The sequence below is a fragment of the Miniopterus natalensis genome, chromosome 19 (genome assembly GCF_054644295.1).
Source record: "Miniopterus natalensis isolate mMinNat1 chromosome 19, mMinNat1.hap1, whole genome shotgun sequence".
In the NCBI taxonomy this organism is placed as follows: domain Eukaryota; kingdom Metazoa; phylum Chordata; class Mammalia; order Chiroptera; family Miniopteridae; genus Miniopterus; species Miniopterus natalensis.
In genome coordinates this window covers 26,143,345-26,163,171 of record NC_142099.1, presented here as the reverse complement: position 1 = coordinate 26,163,171, position 19,827 = coordinate 26,143,345, and the positions used below count along the sequence as shown (strand labels likewise).

The 19,827-nt window shown below is 45.4% G+C and overlaps 1 protein-coding gene across 2 annotated transcripts in view; it reads left to right on the top strand.

Moving 5' to 3' along the window:
• Positions 1 to 19,827, top strand: part of DTL (denticleless E3 ubiquitin protein ligase adapter) — a 190,518-nt gene that overhangs the window by 114,654 nt on the left and 56,037 nt on the right. The window contains exon 16 of one of the 2 annotated variants that reach the window (XM_087827870.1): positions 12,659 to 14,969. The exons of the other annotated variant lie outside the window; for it this stretch is intronic. The gene's annotated coding sequence lies outside the window, so the exon portion shown is untranslated. Of the gene's footprint in view, positions 1 to 12,658; positions 14,970 to 19,827 lie in introns of those variants that run through there. 2 annotated transcript variants of the gene reach the window in all.

The following is a 19,827-nucleotide window of genomic DNA, read 5'->3' as shown; positions in this document are numbered from 1 at the left end:
TCTCCCCTCTCTCTTTTCCTCTCTTTCTCACTTTTAACTATTTATTATTAGAACTTACAAACCTACACAAGGAAAAGAGTACAAGAAATGCCATCACCAACTTCAACAAGTATCAGCACTTTGCCATGTTTATTTCACCCCTCTCTCTCCCCAACCCTATCTTTTATTTTTTTTTTAAAGCAAATCCCAGATTCTTGTAAATACTTCAGTGTGCATCTCTAAAAAAATAAGACCATTTTCTTACATAACCACTATACCTTTTCACACTCAACAAAATAAAGCACAATTCCTCAACATCATTGAACACCCAGTTCATATTCAACATTTCCTGATTATCTATAACATATCTTTTTACATATCTGGTTTATTTGGATCAGGATCTAAACAAAATCCACACATTAATTTAGTTCACGTGTCTGTCTCTTAAATCTCTTTTAACCTAGACTACTGTTAAATTAATTTAACAAGGAGGCCCTTAGACTGAGGTGAATCCAACACCCTGGTGGCCAATGAAAGTAAACCAAAATCTAAGCCTGTAAATATCTCAAGGTTATGAAATCAAAAACACGAAGGACAACCAGTCACAAAGAGCCAACTAGGCTTGAAGCTATAGCAATCGAATGATTTCCTTTCTTTGCTTCTGCGCTGTCTCTATATGTCTTTCCCTGGCTCCTGTCAGAGGCCTGCCCCTAACCACTTCGGGTTTGGCACTGCCCAATTCAAAACAAGTTTTGCTTGCATAAACTCTTAAAATGCTTAATATTGCTCATTATATCTTTTAACACCGCGGTGCTGTCTTTTAATTGAGGCTTCCTTTTGCTGACAACCCACCTCATCCTCACTGCCTTTGTCAGCCCTGGGTCAGCAGGCAGCTCGGAGATGAGATCTCATCTGTGGAGAGGGGGTGGGAGGGGTGGAGTGAGCATCAGAGTCCTCAGATCTCATGAAAAAGAAACCCCTAATTGGCCTCAGGGGAAACGTTAAAATAAGAGATTCGTAAGAACCAGAGTTGACCCGCACATTCTCCTCACACCTAAGAATGACAAAAATTTACTGAGCCTGCACGAGTGATTTCTGTGGGCAAGAGAGGGAGGGTGAGAGGAAGGTAATCAGTAGGAATGGGATGGACATCCGACAAGCGCAGGCAGGGCCAGCTACATAATTTTCAGAGCTCAGTGCAAGACAAAAATCCCACAGCCCTTGTTAAAAAATGATTCCGAATTTCAAGATGGCAACAGAAGAGCATTAAACCTAATGTGGGGTCCTTCTGAGCACAGGTCCCCGTGTGACTGCACAGCCGCATGGCCACCCATGAAACTGGCCCTTGAATAGGTGGCAAAGTCCAGAAGTCCCCAGGGAGGTTTTCTACAAGGAGATGCTTTACCAACTTGTGTCTCACTTGCATCTGAGACACATTCAGAGGCAGTGGGGATTGTTTCCATATCTGGTAGCTACTACCAACAACTCAGATTTCAGATCAGCGCTGCATAGTGTATGGATAGTGATGGGTCTGGATCCTCTAGCCTTTAGTCAACATGGGCTCTGGAGCCAGAATGCCTGGCCTCACATCCAGACTCTATTGCTTACTTGTTATCGCGTGACCTTGGTCAAGTTCTTGACCTGTCTGTGCTTCTGTTTTCTCATCTATAAAATAGGCTAATTAAATGTATATACCTTAGCCTTAGCCGGGTGGTTCAGTTGGTTGGAGCATCGAGCCATAACACCAAAAAGGTTGTGGGTTCAATTCCCAGCCAGGGCACATATCTAGATTGTGGGTTCGATCCCTGGTTGGAGGAGTGTACAGGAGGCAACTGATCGATGTTTCTCTCTCCCTCTCTCTCCCTCTCCCCCTTCCTCTCTCTCTAAAATCAATAAACATATCCTCCAGTGAGGATTTTTTTTAAAAGTATCTACCTCATAGAGTTGTTTTGAGGATTAAGTTAGTTGGTATTTGCTGGCACATGGCAAACACTGTAGGCGTCCGTTAAAACAAATCCAGAGGTTGGAGCGTGAAGGGCCCAGGCAGGTCTCTGGAAGTGGAGGTACTTGCAGGATGAAGTCCGGTTATGGTCTCCTAGTGGAAGGAGGCTGTGCCTGGTGTCCTCACCCTGCTCCTTAACAGCTTAAACAATGGTCGTTCACTCGGCGAGTGTTTACTGAACACCTATTACATATCAGGCACTTACCGAATGAAAAGTTAGGCAGACATGGCCCTTGCCCATAAGGTGCTGATGGTCTAGCATGAAGAGGGCTCCACCTGTATTCAGTCCCGCCCAGGTCTGGGGCCTGCTGGGCCTGGCTCCAGGTGGGAGGAAGAAGAGATGCCCTCAGCCTGTTGCCCATCAACAAGGCAATGCTGCAGCTGGTGAGCATGGGTTTGACTTCAGTATCCTGATTCCCTGTCATCAGTCTGCTTTATAATCTGTTTTGACCAAGCCCCCGCCTGATGATTCAGCATACTCATCGAAGATCCAACATGTATTTCCTGCCCTGGAACCTAGACACCACAGATTGAGTTTCAATGCCTGCTGCTGAAACCCCCAAGATGTTGTCAGCTGCTGGGCTCACCACCTTGGAGAGGCTCCCAGGATCTTGGACTAGGTTGAGCCCACCCGTGATTAACCATAATTATGTTACATTGACCTTCCCGGTCTGGTCTAGGCCCATGTGTGCCCACCTCTCCAGTAATTAGTCCCCAACCTTGCCCTCCTGTCCTAAACTCCTGGTCATCCCTTGACATTGAGCATCTCTATGGATTTGGATTTCCATCTCATCAACACTCACACCCAGGATCTGAAATTCCAGATCACAGGGGAGGCTGTGGGAGCCTTCACCAGTGTCAGTCTGACATTGAATGCAGACTCTTTCCTTTCAACTAATAAATTAAGGTCTTTGAGGGGTAGTTTGTGGCAAGATGGACATGGACAGGGTCATAGAGGTGGAGGGAGAATGACAGATAGAGACACCAGCTACTCGCCCATTGGCTTGCTCCAGCCCCAAAGCCATTTTGAGGCCTTTCTAGCCAGCAGCCCAGGGGCGCTGTCCAGTACGCCACCATCCTGGCCAAAGGCCTCCAGACACTGGGCTCCTCAGGAAGCTGGTGATAAAAAGAGGTGGCAGGTGGAAGCCAAAGAATAGTTTTTCTACATATCCTTCCCCAGATCTGCATTTTAGAATTTCTGAAATGGTGAGACTGAAAAAAAGTTTCTCCCAGGTCACTTGGAAAGAAACAATGTATGTGAATTTCCTCCCTTGGGCCACAGAGCCCTGGAAAATCAGAGCTGCAGGCCCTGTTGATGGAGAACCATCGGAAGAGCAGAGAACCACACCCCACAAGGGTTACCCCCACAAAATCAGAGAGGACTTTTGTATACATCTGGGATTGCCTCTGAATCCTGTGGCCCTGGGCAGGGAGATGGAGCCCAGCCTGGGGAGGGGCCACGCAGGAAGACAGGCAGCAGGGAAGGTGGCCAGGGCCCAGGGCGAGGACCTTTTATCCTACAGCCCATTGCTTCCCTACGACGTCCCCATATACAGTGTTCATCTTACAGGGACTCTGGGCTTCTGAGTGGGGGACAAATGGAGTCGATCTTTAGGCTAAATTTTTTCTATAAACGAAGAGATTTTAAAACAATTGATGTTGATGTCTTAAAGGACCAGTAGGTACATTAATTCATCAGCAATATCTCCTAAACAAAACCAAAGTCTGGTGGGGGAAGAAAGGGACTATAAGGTGTGGCTTCCCTAAAGCATATTCGTAATTTAGTAGAATGTTGTGCAAATTCTAGTAAATACAAAGGAAACTTCAGAAAGAGAGAAGTAACAGTTTACAGACAATACAGAATTTAGGGATTAGGTGGCAGAAATATTTCCTGACAGGTGTTGGAAAAGACTTGGGAAAGGGAGAACGTGAGCCTGGTACTGTTGGTTGGGGAGGGCCTAATTTCCTTCCACATGATGAACTACCCACTGGGTGCCAGGTACCGTGCTAAAAACTAGGAATGCAGACGTGAGCACTGCACAGGCTCTGTCCTCACAGTCTGTGTGGGACAGACTGTGATGGAGCAGATGTGGGAACAGAGGATGGAGCAGAGCCCTGGGAAAGGTGTGGTGATTGTGTGGCTGGGGAGGCGTGGAGTGTGTGTGTGTGTGTGTGTGTGTGTGTGTGTGTGATGTCTGGTGAAGGGGGTGGCGAGGGAGGCAGGGAGAGAGAATGCTTCTAGAGGGGCTCCACTGAGGATGTACCGTTTGAGCAGAGTCTTGAAGCCTCAGTTTATTCCGTGGACTCAGAGGAACAGCATTCTAGACAGGGAACAGCAAGCGAAAAGACATGGACAAATGCCACGTATTAAAGACAGGGTGAGAATTTAGAGAAGTGTGTGTGACTGGAACAAAGGATGCATGTGAGCTGTGCTAGCAGATGAGTCTGGGAAAAGAGGGCAGGAGAAAGATCATGAAGGCCTTGTTGGCCAAATAAATAGTGTGCATTTTTATCCTGCAAGGGATCGGGAGCCAGCCACGACTTCTAAGCAGGAGAGGGGCAGCTTCATGCTTACCGTTAGAAAGGTCACTGGGAGAAGGGAGTCCCAGAGCTCAGAGGAGCCAGAGGAAGGGGACCAGTGCTGGGGTGGGGTGTGCACTGAGGCTTTTAAGCAGGGAAATCAGAGCAGCTCATCCGATGCTCACAGCTGTGTGGTGTGCAAGATGGGTTCCAGGCAGGAGTGCTGTTCGGGAGACCTTTAGGGGAAAGTGCCCTGTGAAGGCTGTTTATTTTAACAAACTTTTCCATTGCACAATTTATTTCCCCACGAGCACCTTTCATTTTGAGGTTGTTAATTCTTCTTCACAGAAATCATCAGAATTGACTTCAGCTTTGTGTCTTCTGAGGGCCACTTTGCAGCATGTCGCCCCTGGCCCGTGGGGAAGATCTGAGACGGTCTGAGATGGTCACAGTGGGGTGAATTTTCTAGAAATACTGTTGAGATCAGTTGGCACAATTGTGTTTTTGCTTGAAAAATCAAATTCCCAGGGGCAGTCCCCAAATTCTAAATAGTGGGACACTTTGCCCCACTGCCTAATGGTTAACCCTGAGTTTTACTCCGAACATCCCACTGGGCTGAGGTTTTACGAGGTAGCTCTTTTCTCAGGCAAAGCTGGGTTTCAGGAAAAGGGCACTGAAGAAAGTGACTTTTGTTCTAATGTCCAATCCCTGGGAGATTGGGGTTCGGAAAGTTTACATTCTCCTGACTTTTTACATGATTTCTCCAACCCTTACATATTTCATATACCACGAGCAAACTGGAACTTGACCCTGGTTATTGCACGCTGAGCCTGCCAGGCTGGCTGTGGGACTGTGGCTTTGCCATGTGCACTGGCTGGTTAGTCGGGAGACTGGAGCAGAGGGCAAGTCAGGTCGAGGTCATGGTTGAAATTCCTGTAGAGGCCAGTTGGCCAGGCTCGCCCTGCCCTCCGTCTCTCTGGCCCAGGTCATGTAGGGGTAGGAGGGCAGGGGTGGCTCTGCACAGCCCAGCCCTGTTCTCTGAAGTCTCATCGCTGTCCTGGGTGGTGGGTCAGTGACAGGAACTTCAGTCACGACGAGACCTTGATTAAGAAACCCTCTGGGGAGCCAACACCATTTTATGTTTCAGCCGTGGTTTTTGTCCAGCCTTCTTTAGTGATGTGGAGCACTGTTGACTGTAGCAACTTTTCTATTAACCAGAAAACATTTTGTCTGCTGCTTCAGGCAAAAATACCTGCCTTACAGCTTCAATTTGCCCCCAGACAGTTTCCTTTCCCCACTTTGGCTTTCTCTGTCCTTTCCCTGACTCTCCCATGGCCTCTTCTCCCCTGGTGGCCCCTAGAAACCTTTCCTCTCCCATCAAAACAGGAAAGGCTCTTATAATGGTTGTTTGTACTCACAGGTTGACAGGTTAATGAATTCTGTCACGGTTAGTTCAACCAGACATTGCATTTCAAGGTGTTTCCTGGGAGACTGTAGGTAGAGGATAGCAGTTAGGGGTACACGGTCCAAATCCAGATCTCAGCCGAGTGAGGATCTGGCCCTGAGAGTCAGCAGCTGTGTGATATGGGGTTGGTACTTCACTTGCCAGGCCTCAGTTTCCCCTCTCTGTAAAGGAAAGCCCATAATGCAGGAGAAACCTCATGTGAGCACTCAGATTTTCGTGTCATGATAAATGTTAGTTATGATTACTGGTTGGCTAATTGACACACAAATGGCTTTATTCTAGTACAGTCCTTAGTGTAACAGCTCACAAGTGGAGAGAATTTTAAAATTTATTTTATTATGAAACATTTCAAATGTGCAGGAAAGTTGAAAGAATAGTACAATGGACACTCAAATCCCTCTCCCAGATTCTATAATTGTTTACATTTTGCTGTATTTTTTTTTCTCAGAACCATTTCAAAGTAAGACATAGACATGACCCCTCAATACTTTAACACACATCTCTTGCAAAATAAAGACATTTTCCTACATATTCACAATAATCTTTATTATGCTGAAGAAAATTAATGATAATTATCTAAATCACTTAATTCCTACTCAATATAAAAATTTCCCAAATATGTCTTCTAATAAGCTTTTTCAAAGAACATACAATCATAATTCTTATAGCCCTGGCTAGTTTGGCTCATTGATTAGAACATCGGCCCGTGGACTGAGGGCCCGGGTTCGATTCCGGCCAAGGGCATGTACCTCAGTTGCAGGCTTGAGATCCCTGGCCCCAGCCCAGGGAAGCAACCAATCGATGTGTCTCTCTCACATCAATGTCTCTCTCTCTCTCTCTCTCTCTCCCTCCCACTCTCTCTGAAAAACAATGGAAACAATATCCTTAGGTGAGAATTAAAAAAAAAAAAAAAAAAAATCTTTCCTTGAGTGTAGTTGTCTTATCTCTTTGTTTGCCTTTAATCTAGAGCAGTAGGTGTGAAGAAATTTTGAGAAGCACACTGTTACTGAAATCAGCTACATGAACTGCTGGCTTCCACCGATGCCCGCTGGGCCTGGCACCTTTACTGAGACTGTCCCTGTGATACTCCTGCATTGTTTGGTTCGCCAGACACGTTGGTTGCCAGTTTCGCTGCTTAGTAACTTGAGCCTAGGGACGCTTGTCACCTTCATATCCCCACCACCTACGCAGTACCTGACACGCAGGTGGGCAATAAGTGGATGAAGGGAAAGGAGCCAGGGCGGGAAGGAGAAAGAACAGTGGGGAGGAGGCAGGCCCGGGCAGGCACCTGCTTCCACGTCTGGCACGGGCCTCCTGGGACATTCCGCTCTCCTTGGGAAGCACCCATCCTCCTTGGCTTTGGCGAGGATGTGACCTTCCTCCTCCTCATGTTCCTTTTCCCCATTTCCTGCCTTCCTTGCCTGAGCACTCGTTGGCTCCCCCTCAGATCCTCTGCTAACTTTAATCGCTCCTTTTTTCCCCCAGACGCAAGATTAATATTTGACAGAATTTAAAAAGTAGTCTGGAGTAGATTATCTTTTCCTACAGCCACACCCATTCTTCCAGTACCCTGAAGGTAACTCCCATACGAATTCCACCTTCAGCAATGAAGCTCCCGACCGCACAGCAAGTCGTGGGGAATGTCCCCTCTTTGCTGGGAGAGATGCCACAGTGTCTGTAAGGGGCACGCTCTGCTGGGGGGAGAGCGCACATGTGCACAGGAGGGCCTGTCCTCCAAACGCAGCCCACAGAGTCTGGCCCGGGCTTTAGGGTCAAACTGTTACTTCTGTTTGGTGTAGAGGGAACAGCGGCTGAATTGGCTGGAACAGACCAAAGTTTGTACAGTAGACTTTCTCCATACCTTGTATTTAATCCATCCCTAAAAATTCTGAGCTAAAATGAAGGCAGAGGACATCTGTGGCAACATGGATGGATCTTGAGAGTATTACGCCAAGTGGAACAAGTCAGACAGAAGTGGATGAGAACCATATGATTTCACTCAGATGTGGACTATAAAACAAAAAAGCAACAGATGAATTAACAAAACAAAACAAAGACAAGCTCATTGATACAGGCAGCAGACTGGTGGTTACCAGAGGGGAAAGGGGGTCAATTATATGGAAACTAGACTTTTTAAAAAATTCTCGCCCGAGGATATTTTCCCCCCAATGCTTTTCAGAGAGAGTGGCAGGGAGGAAAAGGGAGAGCGAGAAAAACATGGATGTGCCCTTGACCAGAGTCGAACCCAAGACCCTTCAGTCCACAGGCCAACGCTCTAACCACTGAGCCAAACTGGCTAGGGCAGAAACTAGACTATACAGATATCAAATTATAATGTTGTACACCTGAAATTTATATGTTATTAACCATTGTTATCTCACTAAAAATAAATTTATTTTTTAAAAAGGCAAAGAAGATACAGGGAATGAATGTAAGAGACTCTAGATTATCTGCATCGTGGACTGGCTAATTTTCATTCCAGGCTGACCGCGTTCATGCGCTTCTCTGTCACCTCTCCTTGCCGAGCAGTTGGCTTCTATTCAAAGTACACAAGGCCATTTAATTATTAATCTGAGCAAAACATTATTAGGAAAGTTCAACTGTTGAGTGTATGTGTATGTGTACACACGTGGATACTTTTCTTGATTATCTGGCAGTTTTGTTTTGCTGTTTAGCTTTCTGGGCCACGGTTTCTCTCCGTTTGTGGCAATGTCCAAAAGGTGACTATGACCAACAGTGAATTCCTAAGAGCTTTTTGGACCCTCTCTCCGTTACTTGGGTGTGTGTGGAAATGTTTGTCAGCTGTGGAGGGCACGGGTACACAAGAAGAGTGACTGACCTTGACCTTTGAATGGACTGTGTATCTGCGACCAGGAAAAAGTGTGTGTTTGACAATGGTTTTATGTCCTGCTGTCAGTAGAGAGTACTTTATAGGGCTTGCTGTTGTCCCAGGGCTCCAGAAACTGTCATGATTATTTAGCCAACAGTTTTAATAAGTCTATAAACTCATCCTATTTTTATATTAATAACATGGAGAGAAATTTTTGAAGATTAAATATAGAGAAATATGGGTCTTAGCTTCACTGCTCAGGGCTGTTGGGAATTCTTCTGCAGAATTAGATCTAGTGTTTTATCATTATTTCCTTCTTTCTGCAGCTATCATTCTTTCTTTTCCTTCCCTCCCTCCCTCCCTCCCTCCCTCCCTCCCTCCCTCCCTCCCTCCCTCCCTCCCTCCCTCCCTCCCTCCCTCCCTCCCTCCTTACTTCCTTTCCTCCCTCCCTCCTTCCTTCCTTCTTTCTATCTTTTTCTTCTTTTTTTTCTTTTCAATATTTCTTGCATGCTTAGTATTTATTAGACAGTGTTAAGTGTTGGGAATACAGAAATGAATAACATGTCCCAGCCCTCCTTAAACTTGGTTTTGTGGGAGAGGCAGGCAGAGACATAGATCATTCCCATACAATGGGTAATTATGGCGGTAAGCTCCGTAGAGGGGCCCTGAAGCCAGCTTAGCTTGCTAGAGCAGGCAGTAAACTTCCTGGAAGAGATAACTAGGTGATTGATTGGGGAGTGGGGTTGGGAGATGGAGCAGGGTCCAAGGCCTTTACCCAGCAGGTTAAGCCATTTATGTGGTTTAAGACCACTGGACAAAGGAATTGGGATGAAGGACTTTGAGGATGTGGGTTTTCCAAGGATGGATGACAACAGATTTTGGTGTCACTGGCTATGGTTGGGACCACATAGGCAGGGTAGAAAAGATGCCTGTTTCTACTCTGGGAAAGTATAGGTGACTCATCCATGAAGTAGTGGGTATGTTCCAAGGTGCCCTCTCAGGTGGCTGACCCCAGGAAATGAAAGCTAAAATGAAGGAAAGATCACCCTTAAAGTCCAATGTCAGATATGTGCTCAGGGGTGAAGATTCGTGTAAGGGGAAGCAGGCGGGGTAAAGAGATATGAATGAAGATCAGTTGCCCCAGGGTGGGGCAATGAGAATTGGAGAGGTGGAGGATTCCTGGCCTCCTAACAAACAAGGCCCAACTTGTGCTGCAAGTCTTACGGGGAGTTCAGGACTTGGGAGGAGTTCTTCCAGCCAGTAGTGAGGCAAGTGGCCGCAATACTAGTTCTGATGCTCAACAAGGGCAGGGCCCTACATGGGCTGCTCCTTGAGATACAGGAAGCAGGAGACCTTTCACAATCTCAGGAAGGTGAAAGGGAGTCCATTGAGGGAAACTTAATTCCTGCTTCTTGGAAGTCTCAGCTTAAGAGTAGAAAGAGCACACATGAGCCAGAAAGACCTAAGTATCATGACCAATCATATCAACTACAGCAATAGTAATAGCCACTGTATATTCAGTGTCTAACTGTGGCAGAGTGTTTCATGTTTTATTTAATTTACCCTTCACATGACTATATAATGATATATAATGATAGACAGTATTATAATTCCCTCCATTTTATAGATGGGGTAATCAGAGTTTGGAAAGATCATAGGTAGGAAGCCATAGAATCACACTGGAAGCCAGATCACCCTAACTCTAGAGCCCCTGGTCTCAACTGCTCTCCTTACTATGAATACATATTCAGTACAGCTCATCTTTGACCTGACCACTGGACCACAGCCCATCAGAAATGGTGAAGTGGAGAGACTAGAGACTGATAAACTGCATTTCTATAGCACTATTAGTTTTATGAAGATACATAATTTAAAATTTTCCATTTCTCTAAATAGCATAGTCTTAGTGTACTTAAAAAATATTAGTATTAGTCAAGAACATATGATTTAAGGGGAAAAATACAGATTAGGAAATAGGTTCTCTGAAGTCTCTTACGTTGGTGGTTGTTATGGATTGAATGCCTGTATCCCTCCAAAATTCATGTGTTGAAGTCCTAATCCCCAACATGATGGTATTTGGAGGTGGGGGTCTTGGGAGATAATTAGGTTTAAATGAAATCATAGTGGTGGTGCCCCATTATGGGATTAATGCTCTTATAAGAAGAGGAAAGAGACACTAGAGTCGCCCTCCCATCCCTCCCACCTTCTCTTTCTCTCTCTCTTTCTCTCTTTTTCTTTCCTTCACCCTCTCCCTCTCCATGTGCACACCCCGAGGAAAGACCATGTAAAGCAGAGGTGGGGAACCTTTTTTCTGCCAAGGGCCATTTGGGTATTTATAACATCATTAATGGAATATACAAAATTATCAACTTAAAAATTAGCTATGAAAAAAGCTCCTAGATTTATTGAATTTCGAGTCCTGTCTGCAGTTGATTTGGCAAGGCCAGACCAAATGATTTCGTAGGCCATAGATTGCCTGCCAGCTGGACATTCCCCACCCCTGATGTAAAGATACAGTGAGAGGGTAGCTATCTATAAGCTTGGAAAAGAGACCTTGCCAAGAGCTTAATATGCTGGCACCTTGATCTTGGACTTCCCAACCTCCAGAACTGCAAGAAAATAAATGTCTGTTGTTTCAGTCACCCAGTGTATAGTATTTTTTATAGGGGCCCAAACAAACGAGATCAGTAGTTGGTATCAGCAATTGAGTGGACATGCTCCCTGCATGTGTGTCCTTAAACTAGATCCTCCTAGTCAGAGGGCTCTTGTCCATATTTTGAGACCCTCTCACTTTCCCCATGAGATTTTAGTGTTCCTTTTCTCATTGGTTATTTATGAATAATTTATGCAATGACTTTTACAAGACCTTCTTGGGAAGATATATGAGTTGCCTTATGATTTTTTACCCGATGAGATGTTGGGCACTGCCTGCCATCTGTAGCCCCAGATGGATAAACAGAGAGGTGTGCAGGTGGTTCCCATAACTGAGAGGAAAGCCAGGGTCTACACAGACCACTGGATCACCCACCTTGCTCCTTGCTCTGGGAGTCCTTGATGGACCTGGGACAGGCACACCTCAAGGGGATTGCAGCTCTAGTCCCCCTGAACACACAGCAGACACACAAGCTGTGTGGTCTTCCAGGGGTTTGCCACAGGGCCCCTGGTGTGTTCGGAGAAAATGAAGCTGCAGCCCCTTGAGGTTGTGAAGAAATGTGTCCTATAAACACAGATGAGTAGAAAGCTGCGACTTGTGAGGGGAACACCATGCACCTCAGTCATCCTTAGCAACCAGGTCCTCCCTCTGCAGAAGGGCCACGCTGCTTCTCAATTGGGGGTGATCCATGAGCCATCAAATCCTCAAGTAGGAGAAATCTGGAAAGGTCATTTAGTCCAGCGTTTCTTGGTCTGTTAGGTACGTGTCTCACCTGGGAGTTTCGTTATAGGGCAGATTCTTATTCAGTAGGTGGAGGGTGGGGCCTCAGAGTCCCCAGCTTTAACAAGCTCCCAAGTGAGGTCACTGCTCCTGGTCCAGGAACCAACTTTGAATAGCAAGGATTTTTTTTTTTTCTCTCTCTCTCCATGTCAAGGCGGGCTGAATTTCAGCGACCATCTCAGCCAAGTACAAATCCATTCTGCTGCAGAGAAGGGAATTCTCTTGTTTAGCAGCTTTCTTACTTTCTAGAAGTTCTTGCTTAGCAAAGCCAGATTCCTTTAGTCAAGTCCACTGAGGCCATTTTGTCTAGCTGGAGACCCAGGGCTGCCCTCTCTCATATCATAATCCCCGGCTATTTAAAGACTACTAAGTCAGATCTATTTTTAAAAGCACCGCTTCTCTCTCTGTTCTTACTCCTGCATTCTCCAGCTTGGTCAGGAGGAATGAAACAATGGGGCACTTTGGTGGATGAACTGGCGTTTGGAAGGTTCATGTGGCTGCTCATCCCTTCAGAATGTCCTCACGCACCCAAATACTCTCCACTCTTCATTCTCTGTAATAAATGCATGGCAGAAGTTATGGAAGTCAAAACCTGAAGAGACAATGGCAACCTCAGTTCAACCTCTGGCCTCATCACGACTCTTACCAGAGCGTGATCATGGTTAGCATGTGGCCTAGTTTGGGTTTCCTCCTTCGTACCAGCTGAGACGCTTGGAAGCGGAGATGCAGCCGTCTACCTGGGACAAGCAAAGGAGCCTGAACAGCCATGAGTGAGAGTCGGTAGGTTGTATTTTAAGTACCCAATCATCTGTGCTAGGCGCCAAGCCACTTCCACCTCTGTTTTATTTATTTGTTTATTTATTTTTAAGTTACAGTTGACATACAATATTCTGTTAGTTTCAGATGTACAACATAGTGCTTAGACATTTATATAACTTACAAACTTCTACCTCTGTTTTAATCCCCCTGAACCCTGCCTTCTTTCTGCCCCAGAAAGGTCTGCCATCAGCTTTTTGCTCTTTTGTGTGACTTTAAATCAATGTGTCTCCTCTCTCAGGGGCGCCTGTATTTTCAACCATTCTCTCTGTCCTTTGTTAAAGAGGCTAATGGTCTCCTGGTGACAGGTTATGCTACTTACCTGCCAGGAAAGGCATAGTGAGGCTACTGCAGTAAAGAAGCTGTGGCCACTTACAGGTTCACACTGACATCCTAGGGGGAGGGACGGACTCTTCCAGTGGAAAGTGAGGTTTCCAGGAGAACCTGTGCAATTTGCAGGTTTGCAAAGTGTAAGAGTATCCAGAAATTTGCCGTTACTCTAACCCTCCCTCTGCAGAGCATCCTTTGTCGTTTTCAAGAAGGTAAAACGAGACAATGAGAGCAGAGGACGAGATGGTGACATCTCCTGGTTTATTCTGACAGCCAGTGTGTAGGGTGCTCTGTATGGGGAATGTGACTCACCAGCCTTTTCATGACTCTGGGCCCAGGATTCACAAGTGTTCCAAAATTAGCAACCAGCTCTGTACACCCACGGAGTAGTAAGACACTTCCCTGTGGAAACAATCAATGGGTGAATGCATGGAGAAAGGAAAGGTTACAAGCGTTCTAGATCATTACAGCTCTTAGTTAGCCTGGAAACTCTTTCTGAGAATATACTTCTGTTTCCTTCATCATTTATTATCTATGGTTCATTCAATAATTTTTTACTGAACATTGTCCCTGTGCTTAGGACTACTCTAAGTGTGAGGAATTCAGTCCTTCGTCTCATGGAGTTCATAATTGATTGGGGGAACCTGGGCAAGTGACTTACTCTCTTATGGTTTCCTCATCTGTAAAATGGGCATGTCATGTACCCGACTTGCTGGATAACGTATAGATAGTTCTGATCGGAGTGCCTAACACTTAGCAGCCACTTAACTGTTAGCTCTTGGCTTCCGTTGAGAAACAACTTGTGTGGGAGTAAGATTATTGGTGTCCTGCTGTGCCTGTTGGTGCCATAATCAGATCTGCCCCCTGGGAGCTCAGTGCCTCAGCCATGCCACAGCTGGGAACTTAGCCCCAGTGGGGATGGGGCCAGAGATGCTAAGTTCAGCATAAGCTTCCACCCTGTTGGACAAACCTCATCCTCACTCACTTGATCTAAAAGGAACTGGACGAACAATTAGTGCTTGAGTGCTTGATGATGAAGGCAAAGAAGAATCTGTGTGAAGTATTAACTCAATTTTATAGTCATTTATTTTATGAACTCAATTTTATACATCATTTATTTCCCCCTCAGCGTGGGGAACCACCCAATCCGCTGCACAATGAAGATTGGGTCTGGGAAGGCCGAGATGTGGCCCTGGTTGCAGTCCCACAGCTAGAGAGGGGAAAGTTAGATTGCAAAACCTGCGTTGCCTGCCTCAGTTGTTAGACCCTGCTGCTTCCCAGGCCTGCGGTCTCCCTGGGCCTCGGTTCCTTCCCTGGGTCTCCTGCTTGATGAGGTTTCTGGGCACCTGCAGCCCTGATACTTTCTGGCTTGAGCACTCACCTAAAACTCCTAAGGGTGTCTGCAAACACAGTCTCCTGGTATTATCGTCATGTGTCTGTGAGTTTCTTAATAGTTCTATTTGTTTCTCTATTCCTGGTGAGCCTTCCAAGAGCTCCTTCTGGTTTGGGAAAGATGGGGCAACCCTCTGACCTACCCCAGTGAGGACCTTGCTGCTGCTGGTGGCCAGGGGTTGGCAGGCAAAGCCATCCTTTCTTTAAGTGCTTGAAATGGCTTGGCCACTAGCCAGTCACTCAGTCCCATTAACGAGGGGCAAGTCTTCTTTCTCAGTTGGGGAGAAAAGCTTTAAACATACAAGAAGACAGAACTGTTGCTTTAAGTAACTTTGATGCTAGAATCTTAACTGTCTTGAGCTGAAGATAGTTTGAAGCTGGGCTTAAAAAAAAAACAAAACCCAAAAAACTCAGCAGAGAGAGGAGAAAGGGAAAAAAACTAGATGGCTTGGAAAGTAAGTAGGGAGAGTGAGAAAAGCTTTGATATTTTTCCATTTGGAGGTTTGGCTGCATTTAGAGTCGTTTTTTCAGCTCTGCTGGGTTCACCTTTTTAAAAGGCATCCCGCTCTGAGATTAAAATCGGCTCACCGATCTGGCTAATTGGTGCAGTTTGAAAATAACAAAGGAGCAGGGGCTCAGAGGTCCGGCTCCTTTGCTGTGCCTGGTGCTCCCTCCCGCAGACCTGATTTGCACATCGGGAAGCCCACCCAGCATCCTCCTGTCCTTTTTCACAGTCTTCTCTCTGTGTCAACACGTCATGGAGCCAGGTAGGCCTGGCATGGAAGTCACCACTTGTTAATTATGTGACTTGAACATATTTAAGTTCTCTGAGCCTCAGTTTTCTTATCCATGAAATGGGTCCATGTGAACCTATACACTATTACAGAGTTACTGTGAGAATGAAACATGCACATGCACACGTGATCATGCCGAAATGTTCATTGAAAAGCTTTTGAGTACAGATTAGGAGCATGTTCAGGTGTGCCATTTAGTAGCTGTGGGACCTCAGCAAGTTACTTAACTTCTGTGTCTCAGTTTCCTCATCTGTAAAATGGAGATAATAACACCTATTCCACTGAATTGGGGTAATAAATAAATGAGTTAATGTATATAAAATGCTTGAAGTAGTAACTGGCAGGTGGTATGTGTTAGCTGTTGCTATTGCTGTTGTTGTTGTTGTTGTTGTTGTTATGCAATGCACCCAGGCACAGAGAAATACTAAAAAAAAAAAATTGAATCCCTATTCCCTGACACCTTTCATATGAAACTTGCTGCCTGACCTCTGGAATTCCTTCTTCTCTAGTTGTCCCGCTTAGCTGAGCCTCTCTGCAGCTAACATGAAGTTGGGGCTACAGGAGCTGTTCAGCCACCAGGCATTTAAGGCCCAGGTTTGGTGGCCCAGGTAGGTCAGCAGATGGGGCCAGAGGAGACTGATGGGGTGAGAAGGACCAGCAGTTTTCACTTCCCTCCTTCCATTATTTGTCTAAGCCTCTAGCCTCAGGGACACCCCAGAGAGGGGAACCAATGTTCTGCCTTCCTAGAGGGAGGAGTTCCTGAAACAAATTGTTCCCCCTACCTTTGGTCAACTAAGGCACACGTCCGAGGAGGCCTTGGGTTAGCTTTGGTGGGGATTTTCAAAGCCTGCAGACTGGAGTAGAATATAACCACTTCCAGTCCCAAGAATTCGCTCTGCACCAGCGCTAAGCTCCCACTCGCCGGGGAGGGCTGCTGGTGCGCTGCCATCCAGGGAGAACCGCTTCAGGAAGGCTGCGGTGGGGGCAGGGGAGCTGGGCTGCTGGCCCAGCTGACCACTCTGCTGGTCCAAACTGGCTGTGCTGGGCTGCATGGAAAATGCTCTCTCTCCAATCCGTGGAACCAATCATGTATTCGGCACTCAGCCTGCACAAGGCACTGTGGAGGGCACAATGGAACTTGAGGTGGCCCTGACCCTCAAGGAGGTCACGAATCCAGTGGAAGAAACAGAAGTCCTTAAAGAGTAAACTAATAATAGCAAGATATTCGAAGTCATCGGCTTGTCCTTGCAGATATCAGTGACCTGTAAGACTCTTTAAATTCCTGAGATTCTAGGTAGAGCAAACCTTACTAGCAGAGGCGTAATAATCACATCCACTGTATACAAGGCACCCTTCTAAAGGCCTTTATAGTTATTATTTCACTTAGTTTTCACAGTAGGCTTTTGTAGTAGGCCTTGTTGTCCTTAGTTTCATATGGGGAAACTCAGGAACACAGAGGCGAAGGGACTAGCTTAAGATGACACAGGTAAGAAGCTGCAGAGCCAGGATCCAAACCCGGCCTCTCCAGCTCCGGAGACCACACCTTCCCCCTCTTGGTTAATCCACCAGGATCCAGAGAGGGTAAGTCCTAGGAATCACACAGGAAGGGATTCCTTTCTCCCTCAGGTTGTAGAGAACCCACTAGTCTCTTTGGTTCATGGGGTTTGTCCTGTCTGCCCCTCTATGGAGGCTGCTCATATGCATTCAACACCCTCAGGGAGAATCTGCTCAGCTCCGTTAGTCACCACCTAGGAAAGGAATCCCTCTCAGGGCAGAGGTCTCCTGCCATTGCCCTCATAGGCTTTGACCAGCCTCCAGATGGCTGCCTTCGGGGAGGAGATGATGCCAATCCAGTTGTGACCAGGGTGGTGAGCGGTCATGTGGTACAGAGGAATCAAATAGCTCTCTACCCCTGAAAGAATCTAACACATGAGCCCACAAGGAAGGGGTGTGGCTGCTCTGCATCCTTAATCATGCTGAATTGCTCCTGGCTGCTCACTCAGAAGTCTTAAAAAATATATACACACACACACATATTTATATATGTGTATACGTGTATATATATTTATATATATGTATATATACACACATATATACACACACACACAAATATATATATGTACATATGTTTGTACAAAGTATATGTCTAAGATTGTTTATAATAATGAATAGCTATATGCAGCTATCCAGCCATAAGGGATTGGTTAAATAAATGAAGGTGCACCCAAACATCAGATTACTAGATACTATTGAAATGAATGCTATATAAGTATATTTATTAACCTCAAAAGATGTTTTCATTATGTTGCTAAGTGTCAAGATAAATTTGAAAAACAAAATGGATATTCTGATCCTATTTTCATTAGAAAAAATAAATATGTGTGTATAGAACAAAATTCATTTATACACACAAAATGTTAATAGAGACTACCTTTGATAGGAAAGATGACAGATTAAGTTCTTTCCTTTTTGCTTACTTATATTTTCTATAATAAACATCTATTTCTTATATAATAAACTTATTATTTTAAAAAGCTAATGGTATGTTAGAAATAAGGTTAATTTTGTAAGAAGAATCATCTCACCTTAAATATGAGGGGAAAAAATATCTGAATTTCCTGTTCTTTTTCGTATTTGTCCCTCCTGCTTTTGGTGGAAAGCAAATAGTTTTCATTTTGGACAGTGAGTCTAGGCCAGTAATTTATCTTTGAGTAATGGCATATGAGAGTTGGGAGGGATTTTAGATTATGTAGCCCAATTCCTTATTTAGCAGATGGGGAAACTGGACCCAGAGGCTTAGCTAGTCTTCTAAGGGCTTGGTAGAAAAGGCTCAGCTGGAATCCAGGTCTTGGACCCCCAGTCCAGGGCATTGTCTACACTGTCATGCCAGGCCATTACATTTGCCCTCTTGACACACAGAGGGGATTGGAGTCATTTAGTGTGGAGGTGACAACTCTAAGCATAGGAAAGGTTGTTATGTTGACGATGGTCGGTCACTATTCTTCACCTCTACTGAGAGGCAAACATGGAAGCTGGGTTTAACTTACTGGAGCTCCGATAGTGAGAGTGAAGATCTTGGGATGGGTGGTGGGAAGATAGTTCTTGTACTTTCTTCTAGAAATCTCCCATCTGGAAAACTCATATGTGATTCCACATGAAGGCAGAGGCCAGGCCACGAGTCTGTTCCCCAGAACAGAAGAAATTTCTCTTCTTCAGTAGTTGGGTCATAAATGCAGCTTGGGATATTTTCATGATTCTCCTCAACACTTAAATTTTGGAAGAGTAGAGTAGTGACAGTTACTCAAAGTCAGCATACTGTAAACATTGCTCCTAACCTTTTGTGAAACCAAGGTTGAGAAGCTGTGCTGATAATGTTGCTGTGTCAACCTCCCTAGAGAATTCTTGACATTGGCACCATCGTATTAGTGAAGATGTTTGGTTGCAAGGATCAGAAATTCCACTTGAACTAGTTTAGGCAAAAGAGGAAATGAATTAGCCAATAGAATCCAAGGAAAGGTTGAGCATCCAAACAAAGCAAAGGTCAGGGATAGGAGCTAGGCCTCGGGAACCATGAGAACCAAGAGCTTCAGTGCCAGGCCTTTGTGTCTGCCTTTCATCTCTGTTTCTCACTAATGGTTGCTTCATTAAGCTGACTGCACTTTCCATGCCCATATTTTTTATCTGACAGTCTCTATCACCAGAGGTGAACTTTCTGGATGATCCCTCACTTGTCCCAAGTTAAGAAATCCCACGGGAGGGCCAGTATGCTGGGCCAGCTAAGAACATGACAATTCCAGCATGAGCACATTGTTTGTCTAGGAGGAAAAGCAGATCCCAGAAGACTAGGAGGTATTTGCTGAGACAAGGATATCCTCTGCCCCCTCCTTAGAGGTAATGAGTTTGAAGAGAAGAGACTGAACAATTAAATGGCGAGTGAGAATCTTTAAGGAGTCAAAATAAAAATCCTGAGAGTGGGGTGTGCCTGACTAAGGACATCCTTTATTGCAGTGATTGACATCCAGTGGGAAAAAAACCTCCAGTAAATCTCTCCTTGACTGGGCCCCCATAGAGGCACACGTGGGTATTTTAGGACCTGAGACAAGTTTCCAGAACTTTGTTCCCCCTTTCCCAGCCCACTCTTCAGAGAGCTAAACCATGGGGGTAACAATCCTGTAATTTGAACTGTATTTATAAATTCCTGATCCTTTATGCAGTGCTTTTTTCTACTCTGTGCTTAGTTTGAATGTTGCTATTTTCACAGAGGAA